Source organism: Danio aesculapii, unplaced genomic scaffold (genome assembly GCF_903798145.1).
Source record: "Danio aesculapii unplaced genomic scaffold, fDanAes4.1, whole genome shotgun sequence".
NCBI lineage: Eukaryota > Metazoa > Chordata > Actinopteri > Cypriniformes > Danionidae > Danio > Danio aesculapii.
The window spans coordinates 20,001-34,753 of record NW_026613805.1 but is presented as its reverse complement, the minus strand read 5'-3'; the positions used below and the strand labels follow the sequence as shown (position 1 = coordinate 34,753).

The following is a 14,753-nucleotide window of genomic DNA, read 5'->3' as shown; positions in this document are numbered from 1 at the left end:
ATTGCGTCATCCGGACGGCTATTTATAGCCCACTGATAGCCTAAACTGATTCACTGTAGTATTTGGCCGTGCAGCGCGTACATCACGCACGCATTATCAGTAAGTGTTAAGGTGTAATTTCGTGACATGTTCTATTTGTAGCCATAATTTAGCTTTGAATTAGATGTTCTTTACCCACCTCGCAAAATTGACATAAAAATTTATTGCAGACCTACTGCCTTTTTATTTATAATTAAAAACGAATATGGCATAATATATCTTATTTTATAATATAACATATATCTTACGGTAAAACAAACCAGATCTAATCAGTTAAGAAAAATCAATGCAGTTCTGTACTCCACACGATAGATGGCAGTATTGATTATTTGTCGAGTCGGCTCGGCTGAAATGGGCCAACAAATCAAGAGGAAGAAGCTGTTGTGGTTTGAAAATTGTAGCGCGTTGGATTGCGAGCGCGAGTGTCCTGCAAGGTAAGTGTAATCTGCTTTAATATCATGTTGTTTAGCAATGTTTTTTATTATATGTGCGAGTTTTAATATAGTATCACGCTAATATCAATGGACAGGCACCATTTATTCCAAAAATCTTAGACAAACAAAAACGGTGTGAGGGAGTGTTACAACATTTTAAACACGCAAAATTAAACACTTATTAAGCAAAGTTCGGTGATTAAGAGCATTTAGTGTGTACATTGCATGTCATCTTAATTAAATTGCCTCATGAAGTCAAATAAAAAAATCTGTCATGAGATGAAACTTCTGCAGTTCTGACTTTTAAATCATATTTGATTGTGATTTCATAACAAGAGACTTTTAAACACAAGAACCAAGTTAATTCTGTTTTTAGAGAATCAGTTCAAGTTAATTTCAGATTTTTTATTGATTTATATTTTATAAATAAACTTTACTATGTTATGGAAAATGTCATTTTTTTGTAATATGAGTAACTGTATTTTGACTTGTCACAGTAAAATCTAGTATAAAGTAAGCTGATTACTATGAAGTTATTATTGTTGTTATTATTATTATTATTATTATTATTATTATAATGCTTCTCTAATATTTGTAATTATTTGTTTTTTTTTCTCCACAGATATTTGAGTGTGGCTGTGTAAAATGAGCAGTCTAGCAGGTATGAGTTGCTTAAACACTTTAGACTAAAACATTTACACTATGACCACATTTGCTGGTTTTCCTGTCCATATGCAGATTGCCCATGTGCATTCACAAGCTGGATGAAGCTTTTGAGTCACATCAAAGACACAGAATGACTATTAAACAATATTTATGCATTATCCATATAACTGCTGTTGACAAAGAAACATTGAGTATAACACACTGATACTAAAATAGTTAAAATAAGTGAATAAATAACTGAATTTAAATAAGTAATCAGCTTTAAACTGTAAACTCTAAACTTTAAGCTGACTAATTATTTTTTATGTTAATAGATGTTTTTTTTCTTCTAGTTTTAATACGTTACAATCAAGCGTGATTGTGTCCTGAAGACCTACCTCATTTGAAGAGTGTGTGCATCTACCTCAATGAAGACTTAAAGGAATATGTGGTAAGCGTTTCAACCCACCCTCCTTTCATAAATGTATTTGTAAAACTCACAGTCACAGGACTGAGTTTAGAACACATCTCAGTATTTTCTCTCCTTTTTCTGCAGGACTGAAAGTGGCAGAATCTCATCGCACACACAACAGTGGAGATCTTTATCATTTGGGCTGAGGATGCTACAGATGTTAGTGTAGAAGTTTTGAACCTGCTGAGTGTCACATATAGATTGGATGGACTTTTTGGGTTCATGTACACTTAAAGGGTTTTTTTAACCAGAACTGAAAACGTTTAATTATCCGTGTCGTACCAAACATTGATTTGTCTTCGAAGTACAAATTAAGATACTTCAGGTGAAATCTGAGAGCTCTCATTCTCTATAGACAGCAATGGTCCCAACTTGTTTAAAGTCCAGATAAAAACCTAAAACATCCTCAAAACAGACCACATGCTTTCAGTTGTTCAATCAGAATATTTTTAAGCTACAAGAATAATTTGGAGTGCATATAAAGCAAAAATAACAGCCTTTGAGTTTCTTTATTCTGTTGAACAAGATATTTTGAAGAAAGCTGAATACCTGTAACCATTGGTGTATAACCTGTACTTCCATGGTATGTTTTTTACAGGTTTTCAGCTTTCTTTAAAATATCTTCTGTGGAAAAAAGTCTTAGTTTTTATCTTATTTGTTTTGTCATAACTTTGATATATATATATATATATATATATATATATATATATATATATATATATATATATATATATATATATATATATATATATATATATATATATTTATTTATTTTGTATTGTTTAATGTTTTTAATATTGTTAATGTTGCTTTTATTAATAAAAGCTTTGTTTAATTAGTTTGAATGGATTGCATTTTTGAAAACCTGTTGATCAAAAATGTTGATATGTAAATGTGTATTTGTGTTGTTTATTAAATGTATAAACATAATCATTCATTAGCTGAAATTTTGATGACTTGTTTATGCTTGGGCTGTACTTAGACGTCTATTAGATTTTCACTGACAGCCCAAATTTAACCATTATTTAGCCTAGACCAAAATTCACCGGCTTTTAGACGTATATATGTAGCCGTTGAAAAGGCGTCTAAATCACGTCTAGTCTAATCTTGGGCTATGGTTAGACGTCTATTACATTTTCACTGACAGCCCAAATTTAGCCGTGATTAAGCCTAGACCAAATTTCACCGTCTAATAGACGTATATATGTAGCCGTCTAAACTTGGGCTATGCTTAGACGTCTATTAGATTTTCACTGACAGCCCAAATTTAGCCGTGATTTAGCCTAGACCAAATTTCACCGTCTAATAGACGTATATATGTAGCCGTCTAAACTTGGGCTATGGTTAGACGTCTATTAGATTTTCACTGACAGCCCAAATTTAGCCATGATTTAGCCTAGACCAAATTTCACCGTCTAATAGACGTATATATGTAGCCGTCTAAATTTGGGCTATGCTTAGACGTCTATTAGATTTTCACTGACAGCCCAAATTTAGCCGTGATTTAGCCTAGACGTCTAGGCTATGTTTAGACGTCTAATAGACGTCTATTAGACCAAGAAATGCTTGCTGGGATATTTCATTTATCACGTGAGGAGAAGAGAGGAGTCGAATTTACAAAAAGAGATTGGCGGACGATTTAGTGTTAAAACGTAATGCAAAAGCGCCTGTTTGGCAATATTTTGGGTTCAAACCAAATGCAAAAAGAGAACCTGAAAACTTTAATGAGGCAATCTGCAAACTTTGCCTGACAAAGGTGGCAGCATCTGGAGGCAACACAACTAATTTATACATGCACCTTTAACGCACCTACTTGATGTTTAACTATGGGTGGGTCGCGGGTTAAGATTAATAGCCATAAAGCGCAACGCATACTCTCATTTTAAAAATCACGCGACCATTATCTTACAATGTTTAATAATAAATAATCTTATTTATTATCAATCTTATTTTTTACTATTTATTAAATAATCTTATTTATTAGAAACAAAGAAACAAAGCAACCATCGCGGCAGTGATCACTTTTTCCGAAGTTCAGCTTCTTTTGTATCCTGTGTGTGCGCGTATGTTATCACTGAACAGAAAGTTGCTTTGTCTCTGGCAATATTTCGGCTTTTAATAGAATAAAAAATTTTAATTTAGATGAGCCAATATTGCAAAATTGCAGTAAAGAAACTGTGACGTGAGGCTACACATCAAATCTGAGGTCTGATCTCATCTCGCTCTCTTTCGCTGTCATCCAGACACTTGATACAGACGCCACACAGTCGCAAAACTGAGGCAGGTACCAGCTGACAGGTAGAATAGCTGAAGCCTTTGCAAAATCTGTTGAAATACAGCACTGAAATTAACAGGCATAAATGTATTTGAGCCAAAAACGTCTTTCTATCTGTAAAAACGCAAGAGCCAGTGTTATATGTAGAAGTTGTGTGGCCTAATAATTATATTAATCCTAATAAAATGAAAACCAAAATAAACAATTCATTGCATTTTTCATTTGATAAAAAATACACGGAAACGAAAAAATCAAAGGGTGGCTAGTTTGTATTAATGTGTTTTAATATTAACAAAAAATATGCTCAGCCTATTTAAGCTTAACGGTTAAGCCGCCAATAGGCAACCCATTCAAAAAATATTAGTTTACTGTGTACTGGGTTATAATGTATATTGTACAATAAAAACTAAATGTAGCATTGCTGTCATTTAAAACATGCAATTCATAACACACCAGGGGTGCGTTTCTCAAACAACGACGTAACTCACCGCTGAACTATCATACAATGTATTGTTTGGGGAAAGAACTATGACGAATGTTTCCCAAAACGCAGTTTCTCTGTCACAGATCCATCGCTTGAACCACGTTAGTTATAACGTAAAAGGCCCATAATGATGTTCTAAACGGAGTGGAGAAACTACTTTTTTAGAGAACCCCATCATTTATTTGTGCAAATAATATTGTTTTACACGCACACGCATTTAAAATAAACTCCAATATTAGTTTTGCTAAAAATATGCACTCGCTTTCCATATTAACTGAAATATATGTTAATGCCACATATAGAGCCTATGTTTCCTTTACTAATATTATTATTATTATATGTTACTAAAACAAATCACTTATCAAAGTTAACACGTATTCTATCATATATAAATCATAATAATAATAAGGCTATTTATTATAAAATTAATTTATTATGTATTAGGAAATGAAAAAAAATCCTAATTTAATCATAATATTAATAATACTAATGATAATCATGATGAGGATGATGATGATGTCTGAAAGATAACATTATTCCCGTGAAAAAAAAAAAAAAATATATATATATATATATATATACACACACATTTTAATTCAAGCAATTAACAATAGTATGGTTCAAAAACATGTTTTTACTATAGTTTTTTCATGTGAGTATCTTACAGTAGTTACGTCAATGGCAGGTTCATTTCAGTTCAGTAGAAAACTGTCCTCTTCATAATATTTCTATTTATTTCTCCTTTGTATTATAGTATCAATTAAAAAAATACAGACTTTCCTTTATGTCTCCCATTCATTTTTTTACATCCTGCTCTCCATCTTAATTTTATGTCACCAGAATCACGTGATTGCACCCAAAGTTCTGCTGATAAAAATATTTAATCTTTTTGCAAGCATTCACTTTAATAAGTCAATAACAGATTATTAATATCTATTTAAAGATAATTCCACCAAGCTCATAGCAGAATGCTAAAAACATGATGGTTTTGATTTCTACAACTAACAATCTCACTAATAGAGCATGTGCTGGCTACTGACAATTTGTCAAGGTAAAAATTAAAATAAGTACTGTTCAATAACACTGTTTTTACTATTACGGTTTAAGTATAATTTAATAAGACTCTCAATTTATGAATAGTTAACTGGTAATCTGGAACCTTCAACCTTTATTAAAATATGAATTGTTAAATAAAGTTATATTACTCAATAAAAAGAGGAAATATATGGACGACTACTATACATTTGTCTTCTTTTGACACATAATTTTAAACGTGTGGCTAAAAACTTATCTTAATAAGTGGCTTAAAATTATCTTTTATATTTTTTTGGTGGGCCAGAGAAAAAGTTGGCAGGACAAGTAAAAATCTTTTCCGCTGGCCACACCATGCCATTAGAAAAAATCTTAAGTGATGAGCCCTTTGAGTAATTTTCATTCTCATTAAAATTCAAATGTGCATTGTTTTGTGACAATTATTTTAGATTTTTTTTTATAAAAATGTATTTAATACAGCCATAAAAAATGGCTAAAAGATTGTAAATACACTGTACTGTAAGCACAAGTTTGGTGTGTTTGAGAGAGAGAAGAAAAAAGATTTCCAACTCCTAAAAACAAACTTTCTCAGACTTCAAATATACTGGTCACTAACAAAAACTTCAGTCATGGGTGCTGTTGTTTTACTACAGTAATACCTTCAGAGTCTGCGACGCAGTGGCACAGTAGGTAGTGCTGTCACCTCACAGCAAGAATGTCGCTGGTTCGAGCCTTGGCTGGGTCAGTTGGCGTCTCTGTGCATGTTCTCCCTGTGTTTACATGGGTTTCCTCCAGGTGCTCCGGGTTCCCCCACTGTCCAAAGACATGCGGTACAGGTGAATTGGGTAGGCTAAAATTGTCTGTAGTGAATGAGTGTGTGTGGATGTTTCCCAGAGATGGGTTGAGGCTGGAAGGGCATCCGCTGCATAAAAAGGTTCATTTCGCTGTGGTGACCCCAGATTAATAAAGGGACTAAGCCGAAAAGAAAAGGAATGAATGAATGAATGAATGAATGAATACCTTCAGAGAACATAGTAGTCAGTGATCCACATAAGCAGAGAGATTAGTGTGGTGCAGTCAGAACTGAAACAGAAGTCTGTCCAGGCTGACACAGGTTAATGATCTTGATGTTTTCAATTGAAGATTCCAGCGAAACTGCCATTAAAAAGTTATAAGAAAAATAACTCAGCATGACATCTCACCTGGTATCTACTATTACAAAGTACAATTCCAATGTAAATTATATGTTTAATCCACAGTATTTGTACCATAAAATAGCCACAATTTTGACTCCTCACTCAGAATATTAAGTTACATGGTATTTTGTGAGAAATACAATTATCTTGTTTGGAGTTCATTTCTTTGTGAAGTTATAAAAAGCTTAATGATATAATTTTTTTAATGAATGCGTTTACAAACATTTTTTATCTTTTATGAGTAAACTGCAGTAACGTGAATCGAAAGGGAAGGATGTAGACAAAATGAATTTTAATAAACAGGAAAATAAAAAAAAAAGTACACCAGAACCTAGCACAACAATCAGAAAAAAAAACAGACAAGCATGGTTTGTGAACAAAGGAAATCAGGAACAGAACGAAACCACAAATAATTAGCTTGACTAGCGACATGTCGGGTGGACAACTTACGAAATGGCAAAGCTTCCCCATTCAAGGCTATGGAGCGTCTCTGGCGAGGAGTTCATCACTAAATGTAGAAACAGAGCAACAAAACCGTTAACCGACAGCGATTCACTTTGTTAGCATTATTACAAGTTAAAAAATGTTAGCTCGAAGTACCGTTAATGCTATTTGCGAAGCGTTTCTCATAACGTTAGCCTTTAACGATAGCCGGGGCAGGAGCATCTTTTTATGCTAATTCAGATTTTACAGATATTCTTATATTTTTACACAGGTTAAAAAGCAATGAAGACATAAAATGAAGTAATTTTGTTGAAATCGCCAAATAAATAACCAAAACAGCTATTATTTACCTTCATAGATTAGCTGCTGTCAATGACCTCGTCACTATACAGGGCGACATAAAAACGTATAAAGTGATTAAGTGTTGATTAAAAATAATAAAAATGTAAAACGTTACACATCTAAAGTTACATTTAACATAAATTATAAGTAAAACGACTAATGAAACATGTGAAAGGTCGAATATAACGTACTTACCTTCAGATTACCGTTCCGCCCGTTGCTTTGTGTCCGTTATTTATTTCAAATGATGAGCACGCGCAAGTCCGCTGACTCGCGCAGAAGAGTTCCTGGCTGTGTGCTATTGCCACTTATCCCCCATATGTTCTATTCATTTAGAACATTCTAACATTCAAAGTTGGAATTATTGACAATAAAAAAAAGCATTAAAGATCATCTCTAGGTGTAATTTGCTTTCAAACTATTTTTACAATTCAGTTTTAGCGATCTTCATGTTTACAATTGTGTTCCCTTCGCAGTGCACTTTAAAAACATTGATGTCATTTTGAACACCGCCTCATGGCAAAGCTATAGGTGACCTATTATTAAAAAAGGGACTTTATGTTACATCTCCAAAGCTTGCGAAAACAAAAAGCATATGTTAATTCTTTTAATTTATAGTGGGTTATTTATTACCTGTACTGTATATGACATTTCTGCTGTGGTTTACATGTGTTAAATTAAAAAAGTAGACTTTAAAAAAACCTACTTAATAATAGTAATAATAATAATAATAATAATTATAATTATTATTATTATTATTATTATTATTATCATCATCATCATATTATTATTATTATTAAAGTATGATTTTTTTCATTTCTTATAAATAATAAATATTAATTTATGATTTCTTACTAACAAGATTGAAACATAAAACAAAAAGGCATTATAAAGTGTATTACCATTTCGTTTTTTTTCTACCCTATTTTATTTAATCTGTTTTTACGTTGATGGACTTGAAATCTTAATTTACATTATTTGTTACAATATTTGTAGGAATCTTTTGCTTTATTAACAAATCGACTTAGGCTACCTGAAAAATATTTACATCAGTGCATGAAGCAGCAGGGAAAATACTGAAGGAGTTAACAACAGTAACATAGTAATTTGTTTGGCATAATTTAAATGTAATGGCACTAAATCGCTATCTATATTAGCATTCTATATTGGACTGGAAAGAAAGCAATAGATGTAAAACATTTTGTGAGGAACTTGTAATTCTTCATGACCATTTGTTCAAGTACTGGGCTAAATATGGACCAAATCCGACGGGCAAAACAACCACGTCGATATTTGGTCTATGTTTGGACCAAATCCGACGGGCAAAACAAAGACCACGTCGATATGTGGTCTATGTTGGACCAAATCCGCCGGGCAAAACAACCACGTCGATATTTGGTCTATTTTTGGACCAAATCCGACGGGCTAAACAAAGACCACGTCGATATTTGGTCTATGTTGGACCAAATCCGCCGGGCAAAACAACCACGTCGATATTTGGTCTATGTTTGGACCAAATCCGACGGGCAAAACAAAGACCACGTCGATATTTGGTTTATGTTTAGACCAAATCCGACGGGCAACACAATCACGTCGATATTTGGTCTATTTTTGGACCAAATCCGACGGGCAAAACAAAGACCACGTCGATATTTGGTCTATGTTTGGACCAAATCCGACGGACCAAATACAGACCAATTTTCGACGTCGATATTTCGGCTAAATTAAGTCTATGACGGGCCGACTTGATTTAGCCCAAAAAACGACGTCGAAATGACGTCTCGTGCTGGGTGGGTTACGGGTCTAAAGAACATTATAAATGATAAATGATCTTAAATAAAACACACACATTTATAGAGATGGTAAACGAGTATATAACTTTACTCACATGGGAAACGGAGGCCACGTGGATGGTTTGTGAGCACAATTAAATGCACACAGCATCCCATATCATCTGATAATTGTAAGAAATAAGTCCAAAAGGCAGCTGACTGTGTAAAGAAACATTAACCAAAACAAAAATACGATGAATCTGCCGAGATCAGTGGCTAATCTGCCGGATTCAGCTGAGGTGAAGTGACGGCGACCAGCGAGACCTAGCTGTCACTCAAGTGGCCACGCCCTTAATTATGCAAACTTAATATAACTTAATATAAAGGAAATGGATGAGTTATAAAAAAATTCACGCCCCTCACAGTTGTCATGGAGGGTAATAATAGCTATATGAACCAAAATCGTTCTTTGTACCAGGCTGTAAACACCTTTTTTTCTGCTGTAAAGTTGGCCATTCTAACAGTGGGCTCAATTGCAATTTGCTCTATTATGGAGCCAGGACTAGCGGAATTTTGATGAATTGCAGTTTCAGTTACTTCCGTATTGGCTTCCCAAGGGAGAGCGGGAGGTTGCCGCTTGGTCCTGACAAACAGAAACGCCCCATCTCATTGGCTGGCTCTAGCCAATAAACTGGCTTTGCTGCTCCTTTACTGGTATGTACATTTCCGCAGATTAATGATTTTTAACAAGAATCTCTTCAGAAAAGAACTGAAATAAACCCTAAATAATAAAATAATCGTGGGAAATGATTCTTTTGCACCTCAGTCCTGTTGGCTGCTGGCATTGTTCATTGGTCAGGCATCAGCCAATCAAACAGCTTTACACCTGCCCCGCCCCTCCCCCGCCCCGCGCTGCTCGCGCATCTGCATTTGCAAGTGCACAGATGAGTTCTGCTACAGAGATGGCGGGAGATGTGTAGCAAAAGTCAGAGCGCGGAAGATTTGTAGTACTGACGAATCTGAGAGGTTGTGAGTGCCGACCTGTGGTTGTAGAGCAAAGATGCAATCAAATTTGCCGTGCACACGTGTGTCTGTCATTTTGTATTTGTGAATGACATTTTACAAATACACAACTATTAATCTGCAACTTCCAATTCAAAACACAAGTGTGTGGATTGTTGTGTGTGTGTGCAAATCGAGGGATTCAGCTGTTCACATCAGAGCTGTGAGTGTACATTTCAACATACACATACAAATATTATTATCACAAGTGCTCACATTTACATTTGCAGGCTCTCGAGTTTTGCAACTGATTTACCTTCATACAAAATTGATATAAAAAATTAATTGCAGACTTATTGCCTTTTTATTTTTAATTAAAAATGAATATGGTATAATATATCTTTTTTTATAATATATTACATATATCTTACGGTAAAACAAGCCAGATCTAATCAGTTAAGAAAAAACAATGCAGTTCCGTACTCCACACGATAGATGGCGGTATTGCACATTTGTCGAGTCAGCTCGGCTGAAATGGACCAACAAATCAAGAGGAAGAAACTGTTGTGGTTAGAAATTTGTAGCGCGTTGGATTGCGAGCGCGAGTGGCCTGCAAGGTATGTAGTCTGCTTTATATATATTTATGATATAATATCATGTTGTTTGGCAATGTTTTTTATTATATGTGCGAGTTTTAATATAGTATTACGCTAATATCAATGGACAGGCACCATTTATTCCAAAAATCTTAGACAAACAAAAACGGTGTGAGGGAGTGTTACAACATTTTAAAGACGCAAAATGAAACACTTATTAAGCAAAGTTCGGTGATTAAGAGCATTTATTGTGTACATTGCGAGTTGTCTTAATTAAATTGCCGCATGAAGTCAAATAAAAAAGTCAGTCATGAGATGAAACTTCTGCAGTTCTGACTTTTAAATCATATTTGATTGTGATTTCATAACAAGAGACTTAAACACAAGAACCAAGTTAATTCTGTTTTTAGAAAATCTAATCAAGTTAATGTCTGATTTTTTATTAATTTATATTTTATAAATAAACTTTACTATGTTATGGAAAATGTCTTATTTTAGTATTATGAGTAACTGTATTTTGACTTGTCACAGTAAAATCTAGTATAAAGTAAGCTGATAGTTATTATTATAATGCTTCTCTAATATTTGTAATTATTTGTTTTTCCTCCACAGATATTTGAGTGTAGCTGTGTAAAATGAGTAGTCTAGCAGGTATGAGTTGCTTGAACACTTTAGACTAAAACATTATGACCACATATGCTGGTATCTCTGTCCATATGCAGATTGCCCATGTACAATAACATGCTGGATGAAGCTTTCGAGTCACATCAAACACACAGAATGAATATTAAACAATATTTATGCATTATCCATTTAACTGCTGTTGACATAAAGAAACATTGAATATAACACATTGATACTAAAATAGTTAAAATAAGTTAATTGAATTGAAATGTGGCTCTGGCTAATTATTTTTGATGTTAATAGATGTTTTTTTTCTTCTAGTTTTAATACGTAACAATCAAGCGTGATTGTGTCCTGAGGACCTACCTCATTTGAAGAGTGTGTGCATCTACCTCAATGAAGACTTTTAAAGGAATATGTGGTGTGTCAACCCACCCTCCTTTCATAAATGTATTTGTAAACTCACAGTCACAGGACTGAGTTTGCAACACATCTCAGTATTTTCTCTCCTTTTTCTCCAGGACTGAAAGTGGCTGAATCTCAATGCACACACAACAGTGGAGATCTATCGTTTGGGCTGAGGATGCTGGTCTTGGGGACAGACCTACAGATGTGGGTGTAGAAGTTTTGCAGAACCTGCTGAGTGTCACATAGATTGGATGGACTTTTTGGGTTCATGTACACTTAAAGGGTTTTTTTAACCAGAAATGAAAACGTTTAATTATTCATGTCGTACCAAACATTTATTTGTCTTCGAAGAACAAATTAAGATACTTCAGGTGAAATCTGAGAGCTCTCTCATTCTCTATAGACAGCAATGGTCCCAACTTGTTTAAAGTCCAGATAAAAACCTAAAACATCCTCAAAACAGACCACATGCTTTCAGTTGTTCAATCAGAATATTTTTAAGCTACAAGAATAATTTTGAGTGCATATAAAGCAAAAATAACAGCCTTTGAGTTTCTTTATTCTGTTGAACAAGATATTTTGAGGAAAGCTGAATACCTGTAACCATTGGTATATAACCTGTACTTCCATGGTATGTTTTTTACAGGTTTTCAGCTTTCTTTAAAATATCTTCTTCTGTGTTCAACAGGAAAAAAAAAATAGTTTTTTATCTTATTTGTTTTGTCATAACTTTGACATTTATATATATATATTTATTTTTTTATTGTTTAATGTTTTTAATGTTGTTAATGTTGCTTTCATTAATAAAAGCTTTGATTAATTAGTTTGAATGGATTGCATTTTTGAGAACCTGTTGATCAAAAATGTTTATGTATATGTGTATTTTTGTTGTTTATTAAATGTACAAACATAATCATTCATTAGCTGAAATTTTGATGACTTGTTTATGCTTGGGCTGTACTTGGACATCTATTAGATTTTCACTGACAGCCCAAACTTAACCATTATTTAGCCTAGACCAAAATTCACCGGCTTTTAGACGTATATATGTAGCCGTTGAAAAGGCGTCTAAATCACGTCTAGTCTAATCTTGGGCTATGGTTAGACGTCTATTAGATTTTCACTGATAGCCCAAATTTAGCCGTGATTTAGCCTAGACCAAATTTCACCGTCTAATAGACGTCTATATGTAGCCGTCTAAACTTGGGCTATGCTTAGACGTCTATTAGATTTTCACTGACAGCCCAAATTTAGCCGTGATTTAGCCTAGACGTCTAGGCTATGTTTAGACGTCTATTAGACCAAAAAATGCTTGCTGGGAGAGAGAGACCACGATGAGCGCACTCTCACATTAACATTTCACATTTAGGTGCTTCATTGGCATGACAAATAGCTTTACTGTACATTCGTATACCAAAGCAGTGCAGCGTTGCTGTGTACAATCAAGACAGTGCAAAAAGGGCAGTAGTGCAAAGCAGTAGTGCTCTCTCTCATTCTCTCTCACACGCACTACGGCGGATGTTTCTCTCAGGAGCGCTAGATATTGTTAGACCGCCTGGTCCCGATCAAATGACACCTAAGTTCCCGACCGCTACCGCGATTTATTCTGAAATATTTGAAGGATAGTGAGTGAGTTATTGTTAATTCACATATTTGTTCTTGATCTAAATCACAACCATTTCAGTTGAGGAAGTTTGTCAGATTAAAGTACAGTTCTGACTAGAATGAAACCAGCACATCTTTTGAAGAATGGCCTCAGCTGAAGCCATGCACAACCTTAATGCTATCTAAATTGTCATGTAATTTGTCAATATGTTTCTAAACCAGTGTTGTCAGAAGAGGTAAGATACTGTATACAGTTGGGTTAAGACATGTGTTGACAGGAAAGCAACACAGGCTCTCTAGACTGCAAAAAATGTTTCTGTAGGGAGTGGAGGAAGATCAAACTGAAACCTGTAAACTCATACCAGTGGGTGTGATACATCACAGACAGGTTTGAGTTATCATGGTAACAATCTCGATAGATAAACTTTTAAAAAGAATTTCATACTTAGATGTGAACCACTTGCAGAGCTGGACTTTCTACATGGTAAATTCATGATCAAGCAAAAGAATGGCAACATCCTGAGCTGCACACTCGCCAGAAGTCAAAATTGTTTCAGATATCTACTTACCCTATGGGTGACCACTTGCTTTGTTCATTTTTGTGTACTCTTGAGTTTCTGCTTGAGTTTCAGAACACTGAATTTGAAGTTCTGAATTTTAGTTCTGTAGTGACACTGTACAGCTATGTGATTTGAGTGAATATGAATCAATGCAGGGGTTCCTAAACATTTCAGCTTGCAACCCCCAAAATAACTATATTTATAACCATTATCCTAAGAGGTGGTTATAAACATACAAGTGTTGCACAAAATGGTGCATACACACCAATAGCCTATATACTGTAAACAAGCACATTGACAACAGTCTATCAACCATATACTTTTTTTGTTTAATTTAATATTAACCTAATAAATATTAATCTAATAAGACTGGCGGGCACACTGTTTAATGCACAAGTCTATTCTTGGTTTAATTTTGGAGAAATCTTTTTTAAAAAACGTTATTTTTAAAAAGGTATGTGAGTGCAGTAAAGATTGAAGTTTAACATGGTGCCATAAATTCAATCTGATGCAGCTGGCAGATGGCTTTTTATTTGTATATCGTTTAATGTAACTAATACTACTATATGGTAATTTTAATAGTTTCATAAAATTTATAAGATTTTTGGAAAATCACCTTAAGATTAAAAAAAAAAAATGAATTTTTAGTTTGTGCACACACACTGCCAGACAACAACTTCTAAAACTAAATTCCGCAAAATAGGTTCCCTTCAAAAAGGAACATCATGCTATTGTTTTTAAATTATCCATTCAATTAACTTGTCAGAGTAAATTTGTACATCTGATCTACTTTGTTCATCTGATCTACAGAGTAACCAAAGTG

At 34.1% G+C, this 14,753-nt stretch overlaps 2 long non-coding RNA genes across 2 annotated transcripts; one reads left to right on the top strand and one right to left on the bottom strand.

Moving 5' to 3' along the window:
- Positions 1 to 1,067: 1,067 nt before the first annotated feature.
- On the top strand, positions 1,068 to 2,183 carry LOC130220418 (uncharacterized). The gene is made up of 3 exons (XR_008836198.1): positions 1,068 to 1,134; positions 1,472 to 1,569; positions 1,675 to 2,183. It is a non-coding gene; the product is annotated as an uncharacterized LOC130220418 (long non-coding RNA).
- Positions 2,184 to 6,079: 3,896 nt separating this feature from the next.
- Positions 6,080 to 7,429, bottom strand: LOC130220417 (uncharacterized). Its single transcript, XR_008836197.1, has 3 exons — positions 7,028 to 7,429; positions 6,402 to 6,536; positions 6,080 to 6,303 (listed from the first exon to the last, which is right to left on the bottom strand). It is a non-coding gene; the product is annotated as an uncharacterized LOC130220417 (long non-coding RNA).
- Positions 7,430 to 14,753: the final 7,324 nt, after the last annotated feature.